Source organism: Rhinopithecus bieti, unplaced genomic scaffold (assembly GCF_001698545.2).
Source record: "Rhinopithecus bieti isolate Rb0 unplaced genomic scaffold, ASM169854v2 scaffold_10612, whole genome shotgun sequence".
Taxonomy (NCBI): domain Eukaryota; kingdom Metazoa; phylum Chordata; class Mammalia; order Primates; family Cercopithecidae; genus Rhinopithecus; species Rhinopithecus bieti.
In genome coordinates, this window is record NW_016806990.1 from 1,545,034 (window position 1) to 1,564,979 (window position 19,946).

Sequence of the window (19,946 nt, forward strand, 5' to 3'; positions counted from 1 at the left end):
GGAGGCTTCGTGGGCGTGGGACCCTCCCGGCCAGGAGAGGGATATATTCTTCTGGTGTGCCCGTTTGCTTAAAGCTCAGTATTGGGGTGGGAGTTACCCGATTTTCCAGGTGTTGTGTGTCTCAGTTCCCCTGGCTAGGAAAAGGGATTCCCTTCCCCCTTGCGCTCCCCAGGTGAGGTGATGCCTCGCCCTGCTTCAGCTCTCGCTGGTCAGGCTGCAGCAGCTGACCAGCACCGGTTGTCCGGCACTCCCTAGTGAGATGACCCCAGTACCTCAGTTGAAAATGCAGAAATCACCGGTCTTCTGTGTCGCTCGTGCTGGGAGTTGGAGACTGGAGCTGTTCCTATTCGGCCCAATAAATAACCAATTTTTAACTGTCTAATATATTTAGGGACTTTAATGAGTGATTAGGTCATCTTTGATATAAACACATCTTAATTATTGAAATAATACTCAACAAACTCCTTCCTTATTCAGTTTGGCTTTGTCCATTTTCATTAGATTTGAAATCCATATGGATGGAACTCACAAGGAATATGAGTTTAATTGAAGAATTTCAATGAAAGAAAATGCTTAAGAAAAAAATGAATTAAATAGAACAACTTCAGAGTAAAAGACTTCCAGGATCTTGTTCTACACCCTACTCATTTCCACTAACATACCCTAGCCTTTGCCATTACCAATTGCAGGCTTTCTAAAATCTCAACTTTAAGCAGCCCATTCTCTGACCAACAGCTTCTGTTTTTGCAATGTATTCCTTCTACTTCTCCAACTTCTCCAATCCATTTACAGTACCATCTTCTCACTGTCTCTCAGTGCCCCCATTTCCTCACATCTCTCCTTACCCAACTAAAATTCCATTGTTGTTAACTGTAATTGCTCTCCTGAATACACCCGCAAACACTTCATCCTCCTTTGCCTTGCTGAATTTGCTAGGAAAACCTCCTACCATGGTTATATGCATCTTTCCATCTCTCCACACCTACATTACATCCAACTGAACACAGATGGAGAAAAACACACAACTATGTCAAATCTTTAGCAGCTCTTTCCCCATCCTCACTCTCAGTGGATGACCTGGCTTCCATTTTTAATGAGAATAACAGAAGAAACCAGAAGTTCTACAAGCTCTCACCCCACACCCATCTATATCCACATACTTTCCTTCCCATCCTCTTCGTGTAAATGGACTGTATGTGGTACTTCATCTCCATTTGTGTACCACATCCCATCTCTTCTGGCCTATTAAATGACATGTCTCCAGCAATTTTCCCTCCCTCATCTGCCTCATCAATTGTTTTTCCTCTCTTGGATCATTTCATTAGCAAATCAGTAAGTTTTCACTTTACCCATCTCACCAAGAAAAAAAAAAAAAGCAAAACACAAACACCTTTTTGCCCCATTTCCTTCCTTAGTACATTAGTCTGTTTTCATGCTGTTGATAAAGACATACCAGAGACTAGGAAGAAAAAGATATTTTAATGGAGTTACATCTCCACATGGCTAGGGAGGCCTCACTATCATGTCAGAAGGCAAAGAGGTGCAAGTCACGTCTTACATAGATGGTGGCAGACAAAGAGAGAGCTTGTGCAGAGAAACTCCCATATTTAAAACCATCAGATCTCATGAGACCCATTCACTATCACAAGAACAGCACGGGAAAGACCTGTCCCCATGATTCAATCACCTCCCACTGGGTCCTTCCCACTGGGTGCCTCCCACAACACATGGGAATTATGGGAGCTACAAGATGAGATTTGAGTGGGGACACAGAGTCAGACCATATCACCCAGCTATCACTCTCTGCTCCATATTACAGGAAAGCTCCTTGGAAGTGTTATCTATATTTGCTGTCTCACTCTTTTCCTACCATTCCCTCTTGAACCCATTTCATTCAGGCTTTCCTACAGACCACTTTGTCTAAGCTGCTCCTGTCATGGTCATTGGTGACCTCCACATTGCTGCATCACAAAGTCAATTCTCACTCTTAACCTCACTTGATGTATCAGTACCGTATGACAAGCTGATCATTCTTGAGATACTTTTTTCACTTTGCTTAATGGATAATATGCTCTCCTAGTCTTCCTCCTCTTTTACTGCTGCTCCTTCTCAGTCTCATTTATTCATTGTTGGAATACTCCCAAGCCCAGTTCCTGGGCTTCTTATACATCTACACACTCCCTTGGTAATTTTGTTCAGTCTCAGGCTGATGACTCTCAAATGTAGATCCTTACCCACGACCTCTTCCTTGAACTCCAGCTCTTTATAGACAACCAGCTACTTGACAGCTCCACTTGGATGTCTAATAGGCATCTCAAATCTCACTTACCTAAACTGAGACTCCTGGTCTCTCCATACACATCCATCACCTGCTCTTCCAGCAGACATCTCCATCTCAGTTAATGCCCACCCTATCTGTATTGGTCAGGCTCAGCTGGGTTCTGCTGCAGCAATAAATGAACTGAACACTGCACCAGTTTCCAAAAGCAAAGGTTTATTTCTTGCTGCCTGTCTCCTGTAGTTGCCATCCACAGCAGCTTTACTCCAGGAGCCAGACTGACAGCAATTTTTATCTGGAAAATTGCTGGGTTTGTGGCAAAAGGAAAAATGACACATGAACCAAGTGCTGGCTCTTAAAGCTTCTGACCACTTCCATTGGTCAAGCAAGTCAAATGGCTTCCCATTTTCCACAGGGCAGAGGTGTATTGTCCCCTCATAGGAAGGGAGCCTACATGGAGTAAAACTAAAATATTTGGTAAACAGTAAAACAATCTACCACACTGGTCCCCCAGTTGCTCTGGCTAAAACTCTTGGCTCCTCTCTTGTTCTCAAATCAAATCCATCAATAGATCTACCACTCTGGGTTCGAGCGCCCTGGTCCAGACACCATGTACAGGTTTCTATCCTGTCTTCCTGTTTCTACCCTTTCTCCACTAGCCTATTCTCCAGATAGTGGGCAAAAGTGAACATTTTATTTATTTTAATTATTAAACTTTTAGTTTAATAAATTATCTTCTTTTGGAATTCTACAACATTATTTGATAATTTTTTTCAACTTTTATTTTAGAATCAGGGATATATGTGCAGGTCTAATCATACCTTTGTTATAAAGGTATGATCTGAGATTTGGAGTACAAATGAATCCGTCACCCAGGTACTGAGCATAGTAGACAATAGGTGGTTTTTCACTCCTTGCCCCTCTTCTTCCCTCCTCCCACTTGTATTCCCCAGTATCTATTGTTCCCATCTTTAAGTCCACGAGTACCCAATATTTAGTTCCCACTTATAAGTGAGAACATGTAGTATTTGGTTTTCTGTTTCTGTGTTAGTTTGCTTAGGATAATGGTTTCCAACTGCATCCATGTTGCCACAAAGGATATGATTTAATTCTTTACGGCTGCATAGTATTCCATGTTGTACATGTACCACATTTTCTGTATTCCATCCACCATTGATGGGCACCTGGGTTGATTCCATGTCTTTTCTGTCGTGAATAGTGCTGCAATGAACATATGGGTGCATGTTTTTGGTAGAATCTGTGGGTATATATACAGTAATCCGATTGCTGGGTCCAATAGTAGTTCTTAGCTCTTTGAGAAATCTCCAAACTTCTCTCCACAGTGACTGAACTCATTTACATTCCCACCAACAGTGTATAAGCAAGTGTCAAAAGTGATCATTTTAAAACACAAGTCAGATTCTGTTATGCTTCTGCTCAAAATTCTCAAATGGCTCCCCCTCTCACTCAGGGTAAAAGCCAGCATGTCTCCAACAACCTTATAAATTCTGACATGATCCTTTCATCCATCACCTCCCTGACTCCATTGCTGCTTTTTCATCTCCAGTTCGCTCTCTTCCAGCTATGCAGACTGCTCTGTTATCCTCAAACAGACCAAGCACGTTCCATTCCAGCCTCAGGACATTCACACTTGTAGTTTCCCCTTCCTGGAATGTACTTCTCCCAGAATTCCACACAGCTCACTCTCCAATCCTCTTCAGGTATTTACTCAGATGCCACCTTTTCAGTTAGTCTTCACCTGTCAATAAATTTAAAATTTTACCCCCATCCCTCACCCTGAAACTCCTCCTTCTCTTCCTTTCTTGTTTCCATAGCACTCATCCCTATGCAATTTTCTGGTGTATTTTCACTTATTGTCTCTCTGTTCTACTAGAATATAAACTCCTTGACTGTATGGATTTTTGACCATTTTATTCATCATTGTAGCCCTAACATACTTTATCTGGATCAATTGACAATAAACATTTATTTAATGAATAAATTCGTGAATGATTCAAACTACAGAAAGCTTTGAGGAACTCAAACATAGAAAGTTGTAACTTAAAGAAACAGAAGAAAATATGGTAAATATTAATAAATACTGTGCATTCATACAAACCCAAGAAGCTTGCTGGGTTATCTGTCCCAAACTGGAGAAAATGAAAAGAATCTGAGTGGGGAAATAACACTAAGAAAAAGCACTAGAAGTGTTATTTCTAAAACTATAGTATTAATGACCAAGGCAAAACTCTAAAGTTTCCTATTTCTTTTATCACAGAATGCTTAATTTAAATTCCAATTTGAAAGTATATATATTTTAACTATTTATCTCTGCCAAAGCAAGAAAGTAGTAGACTATCTCATAAATAGCTGTGCCACTCTAGGTGGTAAATCAAAACTTACTTTACTTCTGATTCCAGACTAAAAGGAAAGCCTTTTGGCTAGATTAATTATCTGCATCCTAGGCTGGTATTGTCTTAGTGCAGGATTTCTCAACCTCAGCACTATTCACATTTGTGAGCTAAGTAATCCTTGTAGGAGGATACTGTTCGCATTATAGAATGTTGAACAACATACCTGGCCTCTACCCACTAGATGCCAGTAGCACTTCCCAGTCATGACAATAAAAAATGTTTACAAACGTTACCAAATATCTTTGGGGTGGAGGAGGGAAAGGGACATCATCTTCTTCTCAGAACCACTGCCCCAGAGTATGACAATGCCCATCAAGTCAGCACTCCCATATGGTTTCAAGTTGTGACCCATAAAATGCTCTGTGGGATTATTAGAAATTATTGCACCAAACTAGGCAAGCAGATTCTAGAAGTATGATGTGGGGAAACAATGAAACGGCTTCCTTTCAAATAAAGCACTCCTGATTTTTTTTTCCTTAAAATTACTTTGTCTTAGAACTATAGAAAGATGTTGCCTGGAAGGCATACCTTATTATTAAGGCCTATCGGCCATTAATGATGGTCTAGGAACAGAGCTCAAAACCAAGAGGAAAGACGAAAGAAGTTTTAACAGAGAAAATGAAAGAAAATTCTAGAACATGAAATGGAGTCTCTCTACAGTAGGTAATCTTATTTATGGAAATACATGAGGTTTCTGGCTTCATGGTAAGAAGGAGGGGATTACTTTCTGAGGGAAAATTCTGCATGTCAACAATGTATTTAGAAATGGCTCTGCTAGTAACCTCAACTGAGGAAAAAATAAAACTGAAATGATCAATTAAAACTAATACGATAGCTTTTAATCAATATTAAATAACTAATTTTATTATTTTTATAGTCTGTACTAACATTTCAAGTTTAAATGAATTGAAAATGAAATTATTCGAAACTGATAGGAACTCTGACATAAGTACGTTAGTCAAATCTGAAATACTTTTGAAATCTTTTAAATGAACTCAAGTATTAAAACTTTTTTAAAATATCTTCTTAAGCCTTTTATGTCTAAAAAACTTTCGTTTTCCTTTTCTAGCAACTGTTACATTCTCAAACTTAATGTTAAAAAATGAAATGAGTAAAATAACTGATTATGCCAGAGAGGAGCCCTTAACTCTGAGCAGAACAACCAGCAGTACTGGCTCAATTCTTCTTCTGGAAACCACAAATAAGAGTTATTAGATATTTAAAGCGTTTGAAAATTTTAAATAAATCAACTTTTAACTCTTTATAAAGAAAGTATATTATCAACGTCACAGAAATGCANACTTTCGTTTTCCTTTTCTAGCAACTGTTACATTCTCAAACTTAATGTTAAAAAATGAAATGAGTAAAATAACTGATTATGCCAGAGAGGAGCCCTTAACTCTGAGCAGAACAACCAGCAGTACTGGCTCAATTCTTCTTCTGGAAACCACAAATAAGAGTTATTAGATATTTAAAGCGTTTGAAAATTTTAAATAAATCAACTTTTAACTCTTTATAAAGAAAGTATATTATCAACGTCACAGAAATGCAAATTAAAACCACAATGAGATACCACCTCACACCAGCAAGAATGATGCTTACTAAAAAGACAAAAAATAACAGATGTTGGTGAGGATGCAGAGAAAAAGGAACCGTTACACACTATTGATGGGAATGTAAGTTAGTACAACCTCTATGGAAAAACCGTATGGAGGTTTCTCAAACAACTCAAATAGAACTACCATTCAATCCAGCAATCCCACTACCAGGTATCTATCCAAATGGAAAGAAATAATATATCAAAAAGATACCTGCACTCTTATGTCTATTGCAGCACCATTCACAATAACAAAGATAGAGAATCAGTCTAAGTGTCCATCAATGGAAGAATGGATAAAGGAAATGTGGAATATATACACAATGGAATACTATTCAGCCATTTAAAAAAGAATGAAATCATGTCCTCTGCAGCAACATGGATGGAAATGGAGGTCATTATCTTAAGCTAAACACTCCAGGAGCAGAAAGACAAATATCTCATGTTGTCACTCATAAGTTGGTGCTAAAAACAAACAAAAAAATGTCTTAACATGGATGTAGAGAGTAGAATGATAGATAATAGATCTTGGAAGGGTGAAGGGGTGTGAGGGAGGAGGATGATTTGGAATTAGTTAATAGGTACAATGTACGTTATTTGGGTGATGAATGCCCTAAAAGTCCTAACTTGACCACTACAGAATCTATGCATGTAACAAAATTGCATATGTAGCCCATACATTTGTACAAATTACAAGAAAAAAATAAAATATGCTATGAAATTATTGACTCTGTATTTCTTTCTCTCCAATGAAGACATTCTAGCATTGAAATATGTATGGTTCCTATAATTTAAATCCATTTTTCAATTCTACATTGTAACTGGAAGAACTGGTGTAAATAAATCTAAATGCACACATCATTAGAAACTTTATTCCAGTTTCCAGAGTAATTTAAATCTTCTCAATTCCACCTGAATTTGTACTAGAGCTGTATTCAAGGAGCAGAATTGATTTGCTTCATTTTTCTATCCTCATCCTGAAAAAATACACAAATTAATTACAACAAGACCAAAAGTAAGAAGTTAATGACATTTTTTAAAACTTCATGTATCTTTGAGTCCACAAATTGGATAACTGTTCTCTAAAATTAAATACTAGTCACAATTATATGTACTTTAAAGTACTCTTAGACTAACATCTAAATAAAATTAATAAACCAAAAGAATATTTGCCTTCATCTGTTTTAAAAACTCTTAAAATATGCTTTTGTTTAATACATGTCACTTTTATATGTTTACTTTTTTTTTTCTTTGAGATGAAGTCTAGCTCTGCTACCCAGGCTGGAGTGCAGTGGCCTGATCTCGCCTCACTGCAACCTCCACCTCCCAGGTTCAAACGATTCCAGTGCCTCTGTCTCCCAAGTAGCTGGGTTTACAGGTGCACGCCACAATGCCCAGCTAATTTTTTTGTATTTTTGGTAGAGATGGGGTTTCACATGTTGGCCAAGTTGGTCTCGAACTCCTGGCCTCAAGTGATCTGCCCACCTTCACCTTCCAAAGTGCTGGGATTACAGGCGTGAGCCACCGCACCCCAGCCTGTGTTTACATTTTATACTACAGTTAGAAATCAGTTTTAAAGGGAGAAAATATATGGCTCATCCATCAGTAGTGTGAATTAAGGCTTTCAGTTTAAGAAGAAAATTATGAATACAGCCCAAGTTCTCAAGTACCCATTTACAGAGGATCTTCCATTCTTCTGCCAAAGCTGATTTTTTTTTTTTTTTTTTTTTTTTTTTTTTTTTTTTTGAGACGGAATCTTGCTCTGTAGCCCAGGCTGGAGTGCAGTGGCGCCATCTCGGCTAACTGCAAGCTCCACCTCCCGGGTTCACGCCATTTTCCCGCCTCAGCCTCCCAAGTAGCTGTGTTTCACCGTGTTAGCCAGGATGGTCTCAATCTCCTGACCTCGTAATCTGCCTGCCTCAGTCTCCCAAGTAGCTGGCACTAAAAGAGCCTGCCACCATGGCCAGCTTTTTGTATTTTGAGTAGAGACGGGTTTCACTGTGTTAGCCAGGATGGTCTCGATCTCCTGACCTCATGATCCGCCCTCCTCGGCCTCCCAAAGTGCTGGGATTACAGGTGTGAGCCACCGCACCTGGGCCCAAAGCTGATTTTTTAAGAAACTGTGTTAAGAAATAGAGCAAAACCAAACACGCAGCGGTTTCCTATGAAATGGCTTACAATGTGTATATTCTTGAGTGATTTTAAAAGTCTCAGCTTTTATTTAGTTGTATTTGCAACTGTTTAGTTAATATTTATTGACTTGTGCATAACTCTCAGGAATAGGAATGTATCTGTGAGTGGAGAGAAGTTTCCTGGTGCACTCAAATGAACTGTTTACTTCCTTTGCTAACTCTCATGTCTGGTTGGGGATCTAGAAGTTTCTAAGGCCCAAAACAGTCACCTGGAATACTGTGCTCAGGGGAATGGGTTACATTGTTTGGGTATGTGTCCTATTTGAATCATAGAAAGAGCTTTCTTTGTTTTATTTTAGTTGGTACTAGCCAGTTATATTGCTTGTCGCTAGCATTAAAAACTAAGAGCCCTGAAAAAGGCACACAACATTCCATAAGAGATGAAAAATGAACGAGACCAGCCATGAGATGCGTGACACAATGCAAATACAAGTTAAGAGGATGCTGTGACTAGCATCCTCTTAATGCCAGAGACAGTGAGGCAAAGGTAGTTTTGGTAGTTTTGGTTGCATGGTGACAAAATATTTAAACTCAAAATACTTTAATCTGAATTAGCAATACGCACATCCTTGCCAAGTAAAAGCAAAGCATAAAACAAAAATAAACTTGTGCTGTGTTTCCTATCTCAGATAATATTACAAATTCAAGCCACTTTATCCCCAATTTCTAGCTCCCTAGACCTTCACAGCCATTAGTCACCATGTCTTGTCTATCATACCTCCAAATGTTTATTAAGTAAATACTTTCCTCTCCATTTTCATCATCATTGCCTTGTTTTCAGCTTTATCCTTTTTCCAGTCACATATCATGACAGTCTCCACCACGCAACCTACACTCCTGCTTCAACAGACTATTTGCATGTACCAGAAACACCGAGTATTCTCTGGCTGCTCTTTGAGTTGACACTGTGTTACCTCTGTTCATCCTTCAAGATCACCCACACCCCTTACTTCTAGAAGAATTAGCCCTTGTCTTTTTAGCATCCTCCTGATCCTATATTGTCATAGCATTACCATGTGCATTACAATTAAAAGATGATCACTGCTATCTCTTCTAATACAAAATGACTTCTATTGAGGGCAGGACTTGTCTTATGCTACTTTTTATGTCTAGCCCCTTTAACAAGGTTCAGCACCTGATTTTTAAAAATCAGTAATTCATTTAGTTTAATCAACTGACCACAGAACAACTGATTAACCAATAAAGCACTTAAAATTAGCAATTTGAGGTAAATCTATTCATTGATAACTTACATAGGATTTAGTTTGGCTTCAATGCTTTTCACAAGCTTTATCCACACTTTACAATGCCCTCATAGGTATCAATTCATGTTAGAAGAAATCAAGGAAGAAATTTCAGTAAAATCTTCATTCTTATCAGATGTGCTTGATAAACCACCACTTTCCTCATCTTAAACAGCAGGTAGTTCCTGGGGTTATGGACCTTACACCATCTCAGGTAATAACAATAATGAGTGTTATTACCAAAATAAATAAATAAATAATAAAAAAACCTTCACACAACATTTGGATAATGTCAGAAAGAAAAATTGGGCCGGGCGCGGTGGCTCAAGCCTGTAATCCCAGCACTTTGGGAGGCCGAGACGGACGGATCACAAGGTCAGGAATTCGAGACCATCCTGGCTAACCAGGTGAAACCCCATTTCTACTAAAAAATACAAAAACTAGCCGGGCGAGGTGGCAGGCGCCTGTAGTCCCAGCTACTCGGGAGGCTGAGGCAGGAGAATGGCGTAAACCCGAAAGGCGGAGCTTGCAGTGAGCCGAGATCCGGCCACTGCACTCCAGTTTGGGCGACAAAGCGAGACTCCGTCTCTAAAAAAAAAAAAAAAAAAAAAAAAAAAAAAAAAAAATTGATACTAAGAAAACTTAATAAATTCACTTCCTAAATGTTGAACCTGCTCTTAATTTTATATTAACTTTTATTTCACCAAATAGAAGAGTTTTCATATGCCATATACATTTATATTTTCATCAAGAATAAGAAGCATCATTTGGCTAGAACTGCAATTATATTTTCTTTTCCTCAACATGATAAAAGTGTTGAAGTAGTTTTCCTAAGTGCTGTATAAAACCGGTTAAGAAACCAGTTTCCCACCCCCTTTAGACTTTAAACAATGAGCAGCCAATATGAAGTTCCAAATATATATAAAGATTATTTAAGAATTTACAGAGTAAACAGACAACTTACAGAATGGGAGAACATTTTTGCAGACTATGCATCTGACAAAGGTCTAATATCCAGCATCTATAAGGAACTTTAGCAAATTTACAAGAGATAATAAACAGCCTCATTAAAAAGTGGGCAAAGGACATGAACAGACGCTTCTCAAAAAAAGACACATGTGGCCAACAATCATATGAAACAAAAGCTCATCATCACTGACCATTAGAGAAATGCAAATCAAAACCACAATGAGATACCCTCTAAGACCAGTCAGAATGGCTACTATCAAAATGTCAAAAAATAACAGATGCTGGCAAGGTTGTAGAGGAAAAGGAATGCTTATACACTTTTAGTAGGAGTGTAAATTAATTCAATCATTGTGGAAGACGGCATGGTGATTTCTCAAAGACCTAAAGACAGAAAGATCATTCAACCCAGCAATCTCTCTCTATATATATATGTATATATATATATACACAAAAGAATATAAATATACACAAAGGATATATACATACACAAAGGAATATAAACCATTCTATTATGAAGACACATGCACGCCTATGTTCATTGCAGCACTAGTCACAGTAGCAGAGACATGGAGTGAACCTAAATGCCCATCAATGATAGACTGGATAAAGAAAATGTGGTGCTTATACACCATGGAATACTATGCAGCCATAAAAAATGAGATCATGTCCTTTGAAGGAACATGGATGGAGCTGGAAGCCACTATCCTTAACAAACTATCACAGGAACAGAAAAGCAAACACCGTATATTCTCACTTTTACGTGGAAGCTAAATGATGAGAACACATGGACACATAGAGGGGAACAACACACACTGGGGCCTATCGAGGGTGGAGGGTGGGAGGAGGGAGAGGATCAGGAAAAATAACTAATGGGTACTAGGCTTAATACCCGGGTGATGAAATAACCTGTACAACAAACCCCCATGACACGTGTTTACCTATGTAACAAGCCTGCACATGTACCCCTGAACTTAAAAAAAAATTATAATGTCTGCAAATAATAGTAATATTTAACATTTAATACTATTTTATTATGAATGTCCTTTAAGTTAATTATTTTTGGCCTCATTTTACAAATGAGGAAAATTAAGGAAAATAAAAGCTAAATAATGTGGGCACTATGACACAACCAGAAGGTGGCAGAGCCTGGGTTGAAACGCAGCTATGAGTTCCAGAGTCCATGCATCTAATTGCAAAGTTTTGTAAGGTAAGGGTGGGAAAGGGTGAGAAAGACAGGGGAAGAGATGCTACCAAGCAGCTTAACCAAATTGTATTATTCAGTAACAACATGTGTTCTCTTCCAGTGTTTGTGTGTGTGTGTGTGTGTGTGTGTGTATAAAAACATACACACACATTTATTTTACTCTGAACCATCTAGGATCTTTTTTCTAGAAAGGAGAAATATACAAATATACAAAATGTACAAATACATTTTGAAGAGGAAAACAGTTTTAAAAGACTTTTAAGTATTCTAGAAATCTTAGAAATGACAAGTTTATATATCATGAGATTAAAGAGAAATAACCATGATTTTTTTTTAAATGATCCTGGGAATGAAAGAGGTGGGTCTTCAATACACTAACATTTAAATTCTCAGCTTCGGGATAAATTGAGTTTTCATTCATGCTCTGAACCCTCTTCCCTTAGCAATGAAGCCTCGGCATCCCTTTGCTTCTTCTGTGCCCTGGAGTGAGAACTGGGTTATAGCTGGCTGTCTCAGGAAGAAAATAACTATTACAAGACATAAGATGGGCTGGGGTGGGGGAGGGCTAAGGAAAGGCCTGCCATTTAGCTTGTAAAGTGCAGCAGCTGTGGCCTGTTTTCACTAATATCTGACATGTTTCTTTGGCCACTTGCCAAATTGAGCTGTACCCAACACTTCTCCCATCCTTCCTGTGCCTCCAGGATCCTTTGTAAATGCTACTTGAGACTCCAGTCTACTCCAAATCAATCCCCTTGGTTCCTTCCTCCCCTTAATGCACAGGCATCCCACCCTAATTAATTAACCCAACACCAGCTTCATCCAGGACCTTCCCACACTTTGCCCCTTCACGCAGCCCAGAAACATCAGCACATTCCTGACTTCATCACTTGTCAACTCCCTTTCTGTTAAAGACCAGTGTCCCCTTTCCCTGACCTGGCCTCTGATTTGATCTCACTTTAAAGTATCCCACTTTAAGAGACAGTAACAAATGCTGCCTTTTTCCTGTTTGGTTTGTTTATTCATGCTTACCCAGTCTATTATAATTAAAGACCAGGGGAATTCTAAGAAGAGTCCAGGAAGATGGTTTATGTGTTTGATATGTGGATAAATCCAATACTGGATTTGTAACAAAGTTCACTTCACCTATTGCTAACTGTGTGAACTTGTGTGCGTTTCCTAAGCTCTTGTCATTCATTTGAATACTTATTGAGTGCCTGTTACCATGCTACATTCTATTGTAAATGCTGATGCTGCAATTTAAACAAGGAAGCAAAATTACCTGCCCTCTGTGATGTTTATATCTTAAAGAGGAAGAATAACTGTTAATAAATAGATGGATTTAAAAACACAGACATTTAAGAAAAAATATAAGGAATGAGAGAAGGATAGGGAATGTCAAGATTAGGAGTAGAAAGGAAGGTAGCAACTTGGAATAGAGTAGTCCCTAACTTCCTGATGTAATGCTTCACCAGGCCTGAGGTCATGCGGATAGCTGAGTAAAAAGCATTCCCAAAAGAGGAAACAGCAAGTGCAAAGGCCCTGAGACAGAAGAGTGTTGCCTGGCATGTTGAGCAAAGAGGCAGCTATGGCTGGCAGAGAACAAGAAAGCAGTAGCAGGTGATGTCAGAGTAACAGGGAACTAGAACTCAGAGGGCCTTGTACATGATAATAGAGAATGTGGATTTTACTTTGATAGAAATGGGAAATCACTAAAGGATACTGAATAAGAGTAACATGATTTGATTTACCTCTAAAGAATCTCAACTAACTCCTCTGTAAAATAGTGTAAAATGTATAATAAATAGAGTGGCGAAGACCAGTCTGCCTCCTCAAATCTCAGTGCCACCACTTACTACCAGTGTGACTTTAAGCTAATTATTTAACCTTCCTAAGCCTTGATTTTCCCATTTTTTCCTTTTTTTTCCTTTTCTACAGAGGTAATCAAAGTGTTCTCATTTTTAAGGTGGAATTGATAGCAGTTCCCATTTTGTAAGGTTAAGAAAAAATAAATCAAACAGTGCATACTGAAGTGTTTAGTGCAGTGGATACCACATAGAAAGCCTGAGACACACTGGTATTATCAGGCTGGACAGAATCATGTCCTATAATGTATGTGCGGTATTTGCTTGTGTTGCCCAGCATAGTGGCATAGTGAGCACTTACATGTCATCTACTATTAGCTACTAGCATTACCAACTACTAACCCACTGGCTGTTTTAAAGTAACATTGTACATTTAAAAATTTTATAATTTACCACCTTAAAAGAATCAGAATAGCAAAAGTTCACAGATAATGTTCAGATGTCTCTGAACCTTCTTAATCAAAGTACTCTGCAAAGCACTGGAAAGTCATATGTATTTGGGTAAAAAAGAGAGTACACATGCATACTGTCTCTCTCTTTCCCTTTTATCAAATATATAAAATAAAAGTTATATATACATAATTATCTATATAGTAAACATATATATCTTTATGTATATATCTTCCCCTTTAAAAATTATCAATTTATGTAGAGAGAGAATTTTATAGATATTTTTTGAAGCAGGGGAAATTATCTATATACACATAATACTTTAAAGAAGGGGAAAGAGTTAAGACAAGTTTCTGTGTGTTGCTGACCCCTGTTGGGTGGAAAAGTTAAAATTGGTCTTCTGAAAGAAAGAAAAGTGAATTCTCAACTCCCTGGTCATGATCCTGACCTGGAACCTACTCTCATCCATTTCATTGATTCCATGCCTATGGCCATTGGTGGAGACACTGGAGGCCTACTGGTTCTTCACAGCCCTGCTTCCTTACCCAAATGTTATGCAGCTCATACCTCATTTCTTTCCTGAGACCCAGGCTACCTTAAACTGACAGGGTAGATCTCATCTTTCTTTCCCTTGCCCACAGTACTCACACACACATACATACTGACATACTCCCAAAACAAACACACGTCCCCCAAGCATAGGTCTCTTAGGAAACAACCACATATTCTAATCTGGTCTTGATAGTCAGCTCACAAGAACAAAGGAGAGAAAGATTAATGTAGAAACCTGCACTAAAGGCTGAGTACAGTGGCTCAGGCCTGTAATCCCGGCACTTTAGGAGGCCAAGGCAGGTGGATCACTTGCAGTCAGGAGTTCTAGACCAGCCTGGCTAACATGGTGAAACCCTGTCTCTATTAAAAATACAAAAATTAGGTGGGCATGGTGGCGGATGCCTGTAATCCCAGCTCCTCGGGAGGCTGAGACAGGAGAATCGCTTGAAACCGGGAGGCAGAGGTTGCAGTGGGATGAGATCGAACCACTGCACTCCAGCCTGGGCGACAGAGCAAGATTCCATCAAAAAAAAAAAAAAAAACCTGCACTAGAATAAGTCCTAGTTCTTTATCTTCTTTAAAGACAGACAAAATGCGATGTTTTAATTCTCATTTTACCTAATAATAAAGAAAGGATGTACCATTAAAAATCGAGTAGGAAATTATCCTTGTCTTACTGTCACTTTTTAAAAATTGTGCTATTCTGCACAGGACCAGTTTCTCTAGAATGTTCCCTTGCTGACTTTTTCTCTAGTAGTATCAGTTATACTGAAAATCAGTCGTACTCTTACTTTATTTTACTGGGCACCATCAAACTAACAGAAGAGGTGTACAAAGGCAGGGAGAACTACCACTGATACAAGGCCTCTTCCTGATCGAAACGCGCAGCCGCACCTCTCTGTTCCGGCAGGTGGACTAGGCCCCCCGACCTGGGATCTCTACCCAAAAGAAGGAGGTTAGAACACAGGTGTCCTATTCCCTTGAGTCCTCCATCATTTACTAGACAAAGCTGCGCAATTAGAATAACAAAATGCAGCCGGGAGAAATTGCTAACTCCTGTAATCCCAGCATTTTGAGAGGCTGAGGCTGGAGGATCGCTTGAGTCCAGGAGTTCAAGCCTGCAGTGTGCTATGATCGGACCATTGTCGCCTGGGCGACAGAGTGAGACCCTGTCTTTAATAATAATAATAATAATAATAATAATAATAATAATAAATCCAAAACATCAAGAAATTGGGTGTGACCTTTTAAAATACACTTAGAAAGGGAACAGTTAGAATCTTAATTTCAGGGATACTTTACTCCTAAACCTCTTCTTTTTGTTTATGCAGAGATTGACCATGCCTACAGGAACAACTGGAAAACAGAAATGAAACCATATAAGCCAAGCACTCAGGCAATCTTTGTCCTCCCAGTTGACTTAAGAACACTTGCGAAGACAATGTGGCCTCTTTAGATCTCAGGTAAGGGATCCGGCTGCCCTCTTTTTCCTGATACACTTCCATCCTGCAGGATAGTTGGGAGTGAGGTGTGCTGAGAAGGAACAAGTTGTCCGCTTTAACTTGACAAGGCACGGTTTCCCCCTGCCTCCTACTTGAAGTATTCTAGTCGCTGGAATAAATGTTCAGGTGTTTTGGGTTTTGTCTCTTCCAGTTCCGCCCCTCTGCGCCTCTCCGGCAGAGGGCGCCTTTTCCACTGGGTCTCATTGTGGGCTGCTGGGAGTTTTATTCGGTTTGGGCCGGGAAAGAGCTGTGTTGGATCCGCGCCCCCTGACTGGGCGTCGCCTTTGGCCCCGTGAGCCCTGGCCCATCCCATTCAGAATCAATCGGGGCTCCTCCCGCGCCTGCTCCCTGGGGGCCAGGTGCCCGTGAGATCCCAGGCGCTCCACCAGGAGGCCCTGCCTGGATCGAAACTCGCACGCGCCCCGCCCTCTTGTTACCAGTTCTCTCCGGGCTTGTGGAAAGAGTTCCCCAACCTGGGATCTATACCCAGGAGGCGGTTAGGACACAGGTGTCCTATTCGCTTGCATCCTCCATCTTCTCCTACTCTCTGTTACTCTCCACTTTTGTTAGTTTGATGGTGCCCAGTAAAACAAAGCAAAAGAATAGAAGTGATTTTCAGTATAACTGATACTACTAGAGGAAAAGTCAGCAAGGAAACATTCTAGAGAAACTGGTCCTGTGCAGAATAGCACAATTTTTTAAAAAATGACAATAAGACAGGGATAAATTCCTACTTGATTTTAACGGTACATCCTTTATTATTAGGTAAAATGAGAATTAAAACATTGCATCTTGCCTGTCTTTAAAGAAAAGAGAGAACTAGCACTTATTCTAGTGCAGATTTTTTGTCTGTTTTGTTTTGTTTTGTTTTTTGAGATGGGGTTTCGCTCTTGTTGCCCAGGCTGGAGGGCAGTGGTGCGATCTCAGCTCACTGCATCCTCCGCCTCCTGGGTTCAAGTTATTCTCCTGCCTCAGTCTCCCTAGTAGCTGGGATTACAGGCATGTGCCACCCCGTCTGACTAATTTTTGTATCTTTAGTAGGGACGGGTTTCACCATGTTGGTCAGGCTGGTCTCGAACTCCTGACCTCAGGTGATCCACCTGCCTCGGCCTCCCAAAGTGCTGGGATTACAGGCATGAGCCACCACTCCCGGCCTTTTTGTTTGTTTTGTTTTGTTTTGTTTTGTTTTGAAACGGAGTCTCGCTCTGTTGCCCAGGCTGGAGTGCAGTGGCGCCATCTCGGCTCGCTGTTACCTCCACTTCCCGGGTTCAAGCGATTCTCCTGCATCAGCCTCCAGAGTAGCTGGGATTACAGGCACTCGCCACCACGCCCACCAAACTTCCCCTTCTTGCTGCAGTCTCACCAAGACCGCTCTTCTCTCCTGAGTAGCTGTGGTCTGCCCCTTTCTTGGATTCCTTAAGATCGGCAAGGAACGGGGAGAGAAAGCATAGCTAGCCAATAAGGAAACACGAACTGAGAAGTATTTTTGAAACATCACCCCTGTCAGCGTTATTAGAGTACTGATGGCCCATATTACGGTGTCGCTGGTTGTATGTCTTCCCCCGCACAGTGTCCAGTGCACCCTGAGGACAGGACTGCTTTTACTCTACCTTTGAATCCTCAAAAGGTACAGCACCCAGCCCAGTGCTTGGCACAGAGTCTATTAATGATTGATAAATAATAATCTACATCAAAATTTGGATGGGGTTTCTCATCTTTGTGTCCTTACTTTTATTTGAATTTGACCTTATAATTGGAAGTGCAGGGGACAAATATTTGCTACCATGTTGAAAATCTTAATACTACAACCCTACTCATTGATACAAATGTTAGTAAGACTATGCTAGCTAAAGCATCTGACTACATGTTGATTGCTATCAGGATAGTGATGGAGTATTTCTGCTTTCTAAAAAATTTAAAGCTTTCCAGAGAAATCTGTCAAAATAATTATTGCATCCTAACACCTTTTATTTTTGGGGGGGAGGGATGCCTAAAACATCAGAAATTTATTGTCTTACAGTTATAGAGACCACAAGTCTGAAATCAAGGTATCAGCAGGGACATGCTCTCTTAAAGGCCCTAGGGAAGGATCCTTCCTTCCTTCTTCAGGCTACTGGCGTTTGCTGTCAGTCCTTGCCATTCCTTGACCATAACTTCAATCTATGCCTCCTTCTTCACATAGCCTTCTCCCCTCTACTTGTGTGTCCAGATCTCTAGGTATGTAAGGACATCAAGCATTGAATTATGGCCCGCCCTAATCCAGGCCCACTTCACTTTAACCTGCTTATACCTGCAAAGACTTTATTTTTAAACAAGGTTACATGCACAGGTCTGGATAGACATAGATTTTGGAGGAATACCACTCAACCGAGTACAACAATTATATTTGGAGATTTTAACACTCCAGTTTCAGTAATCGAGAAAATAGACAAAAATCAGTAAAGATATATCAACCAACTTGATCTAATTGACATATGCAGAACACTATAACCAACAGTGGCAGAACAGTCTTTTTAAGTGCATCCAAAACATTCAACTAAAAAGGCTATATGAAAACCAAATTACAATCAATTCCACAGGATTGAAATCATGCACAGTATGTTTTCTGACAATAACAGAAAGAAAACAGAAAACACAAACAAAAGAAATATATAAAATTCAAAATACTTGAAAATTATGAAAAAACCTAGTAAGACATTTCTAAGAACTTTGGAATTATACAACAAACTGCTCAATTTGTCCTGTATCCAAAGAATACATCAAAAGTAAAATTAGAAACATGTTGATCTGAATGTGACTGAAGACAATGAATGCAGTATCTGTTTTTATAAACATATCTGGAAAACTGGCATGTCATGAGTGCTAGAAGTCAAAAACTGTTGAAGGGATGAGGGTGTGATGGTGTCATACAGCTGCAGTTAGATGACCTACCTTTAGGTCAGTTGCTTGTTTTAGACACATTCTTATTTCATTAATATATTGATTTCTAAAACTCAGTACATCTACCTGCCTTCTATGGAAGTAAACAATCCTTAGATAGAAGCAACCAAGATTTTTGAGCTTTCAACGACTTGAGGAGATTTTAAAGGAAGTTTTAAAAAAATTAAATACATGTATATCCTATAGCATATACAGTGCATACATACATATCTATGAACATGTATCTATATCATTTTGTCACAGGGCTCTCTAACCTGTGATCTATAAACTTAGAGACATCATGAGAGCTTTACTGAATATTCAGATTTTCTATTGTGTGTGCCTTTTCTGGAGAAGGCTATACAGCTTTCATTAGATTATCAGAGAAACCCGTGAACCCAAAACTTTAAAAACTGGTCTTAAAGACAAAAGTGTATTTCAATACTATTCTTTACTCTTGATAGTATCTCTTGAATAGGGACCGTTTAGGGTCTTGGTTTGTTATTGAGATTTTGGATGCCCAAGTAGTGAACATTGCAAAACGTTAGGAATAATCCTAATGCAAAGAACGACCAGATGTGATAACATAACACAGCCCCGTTTGAGATTCTTGATGTGTTTAAAATTTAAGTAGCATTATATCTCTTTACAGAAGTAGCTTAAAATTAAAATGGAAACAGTTTTTATGCTGTCTCTGAAGCCAAAAATATAAATTCAACTCTGCACATTTTTTATTTGAAGGCATTCACAAATGACATGCAAGGAATAAACACTGGCCAAAAGCCATAGCTAAGCATTGTACTAAAAAAAAAAAAAAAAAAAA

At 39.3% G+C, this 19,946-nt stretch overlaps 1 long non-coding RNA gene across 1 annotated transcript in view; it reads left to right on the forward strand.

The window, feature by feature from the left end:
- LOC108534312 (uncharacterized) overlaps positions 1-19,946 on the forward strand; it is a 41,602-nt gene that overhangs the window by 5,852 nt on the left and 15,804 nt on the right. Inside the window, exon 2 of the long non-coding RNA XR_001886937.1 lies at positions 16,034-16,165. This is a non-coding gene — a long non-coding RNA (uncharacterized LOC108534312). The remainder of the gene's footprint in view (positions 1-16,033; positions 16,166-19,946) is intronic.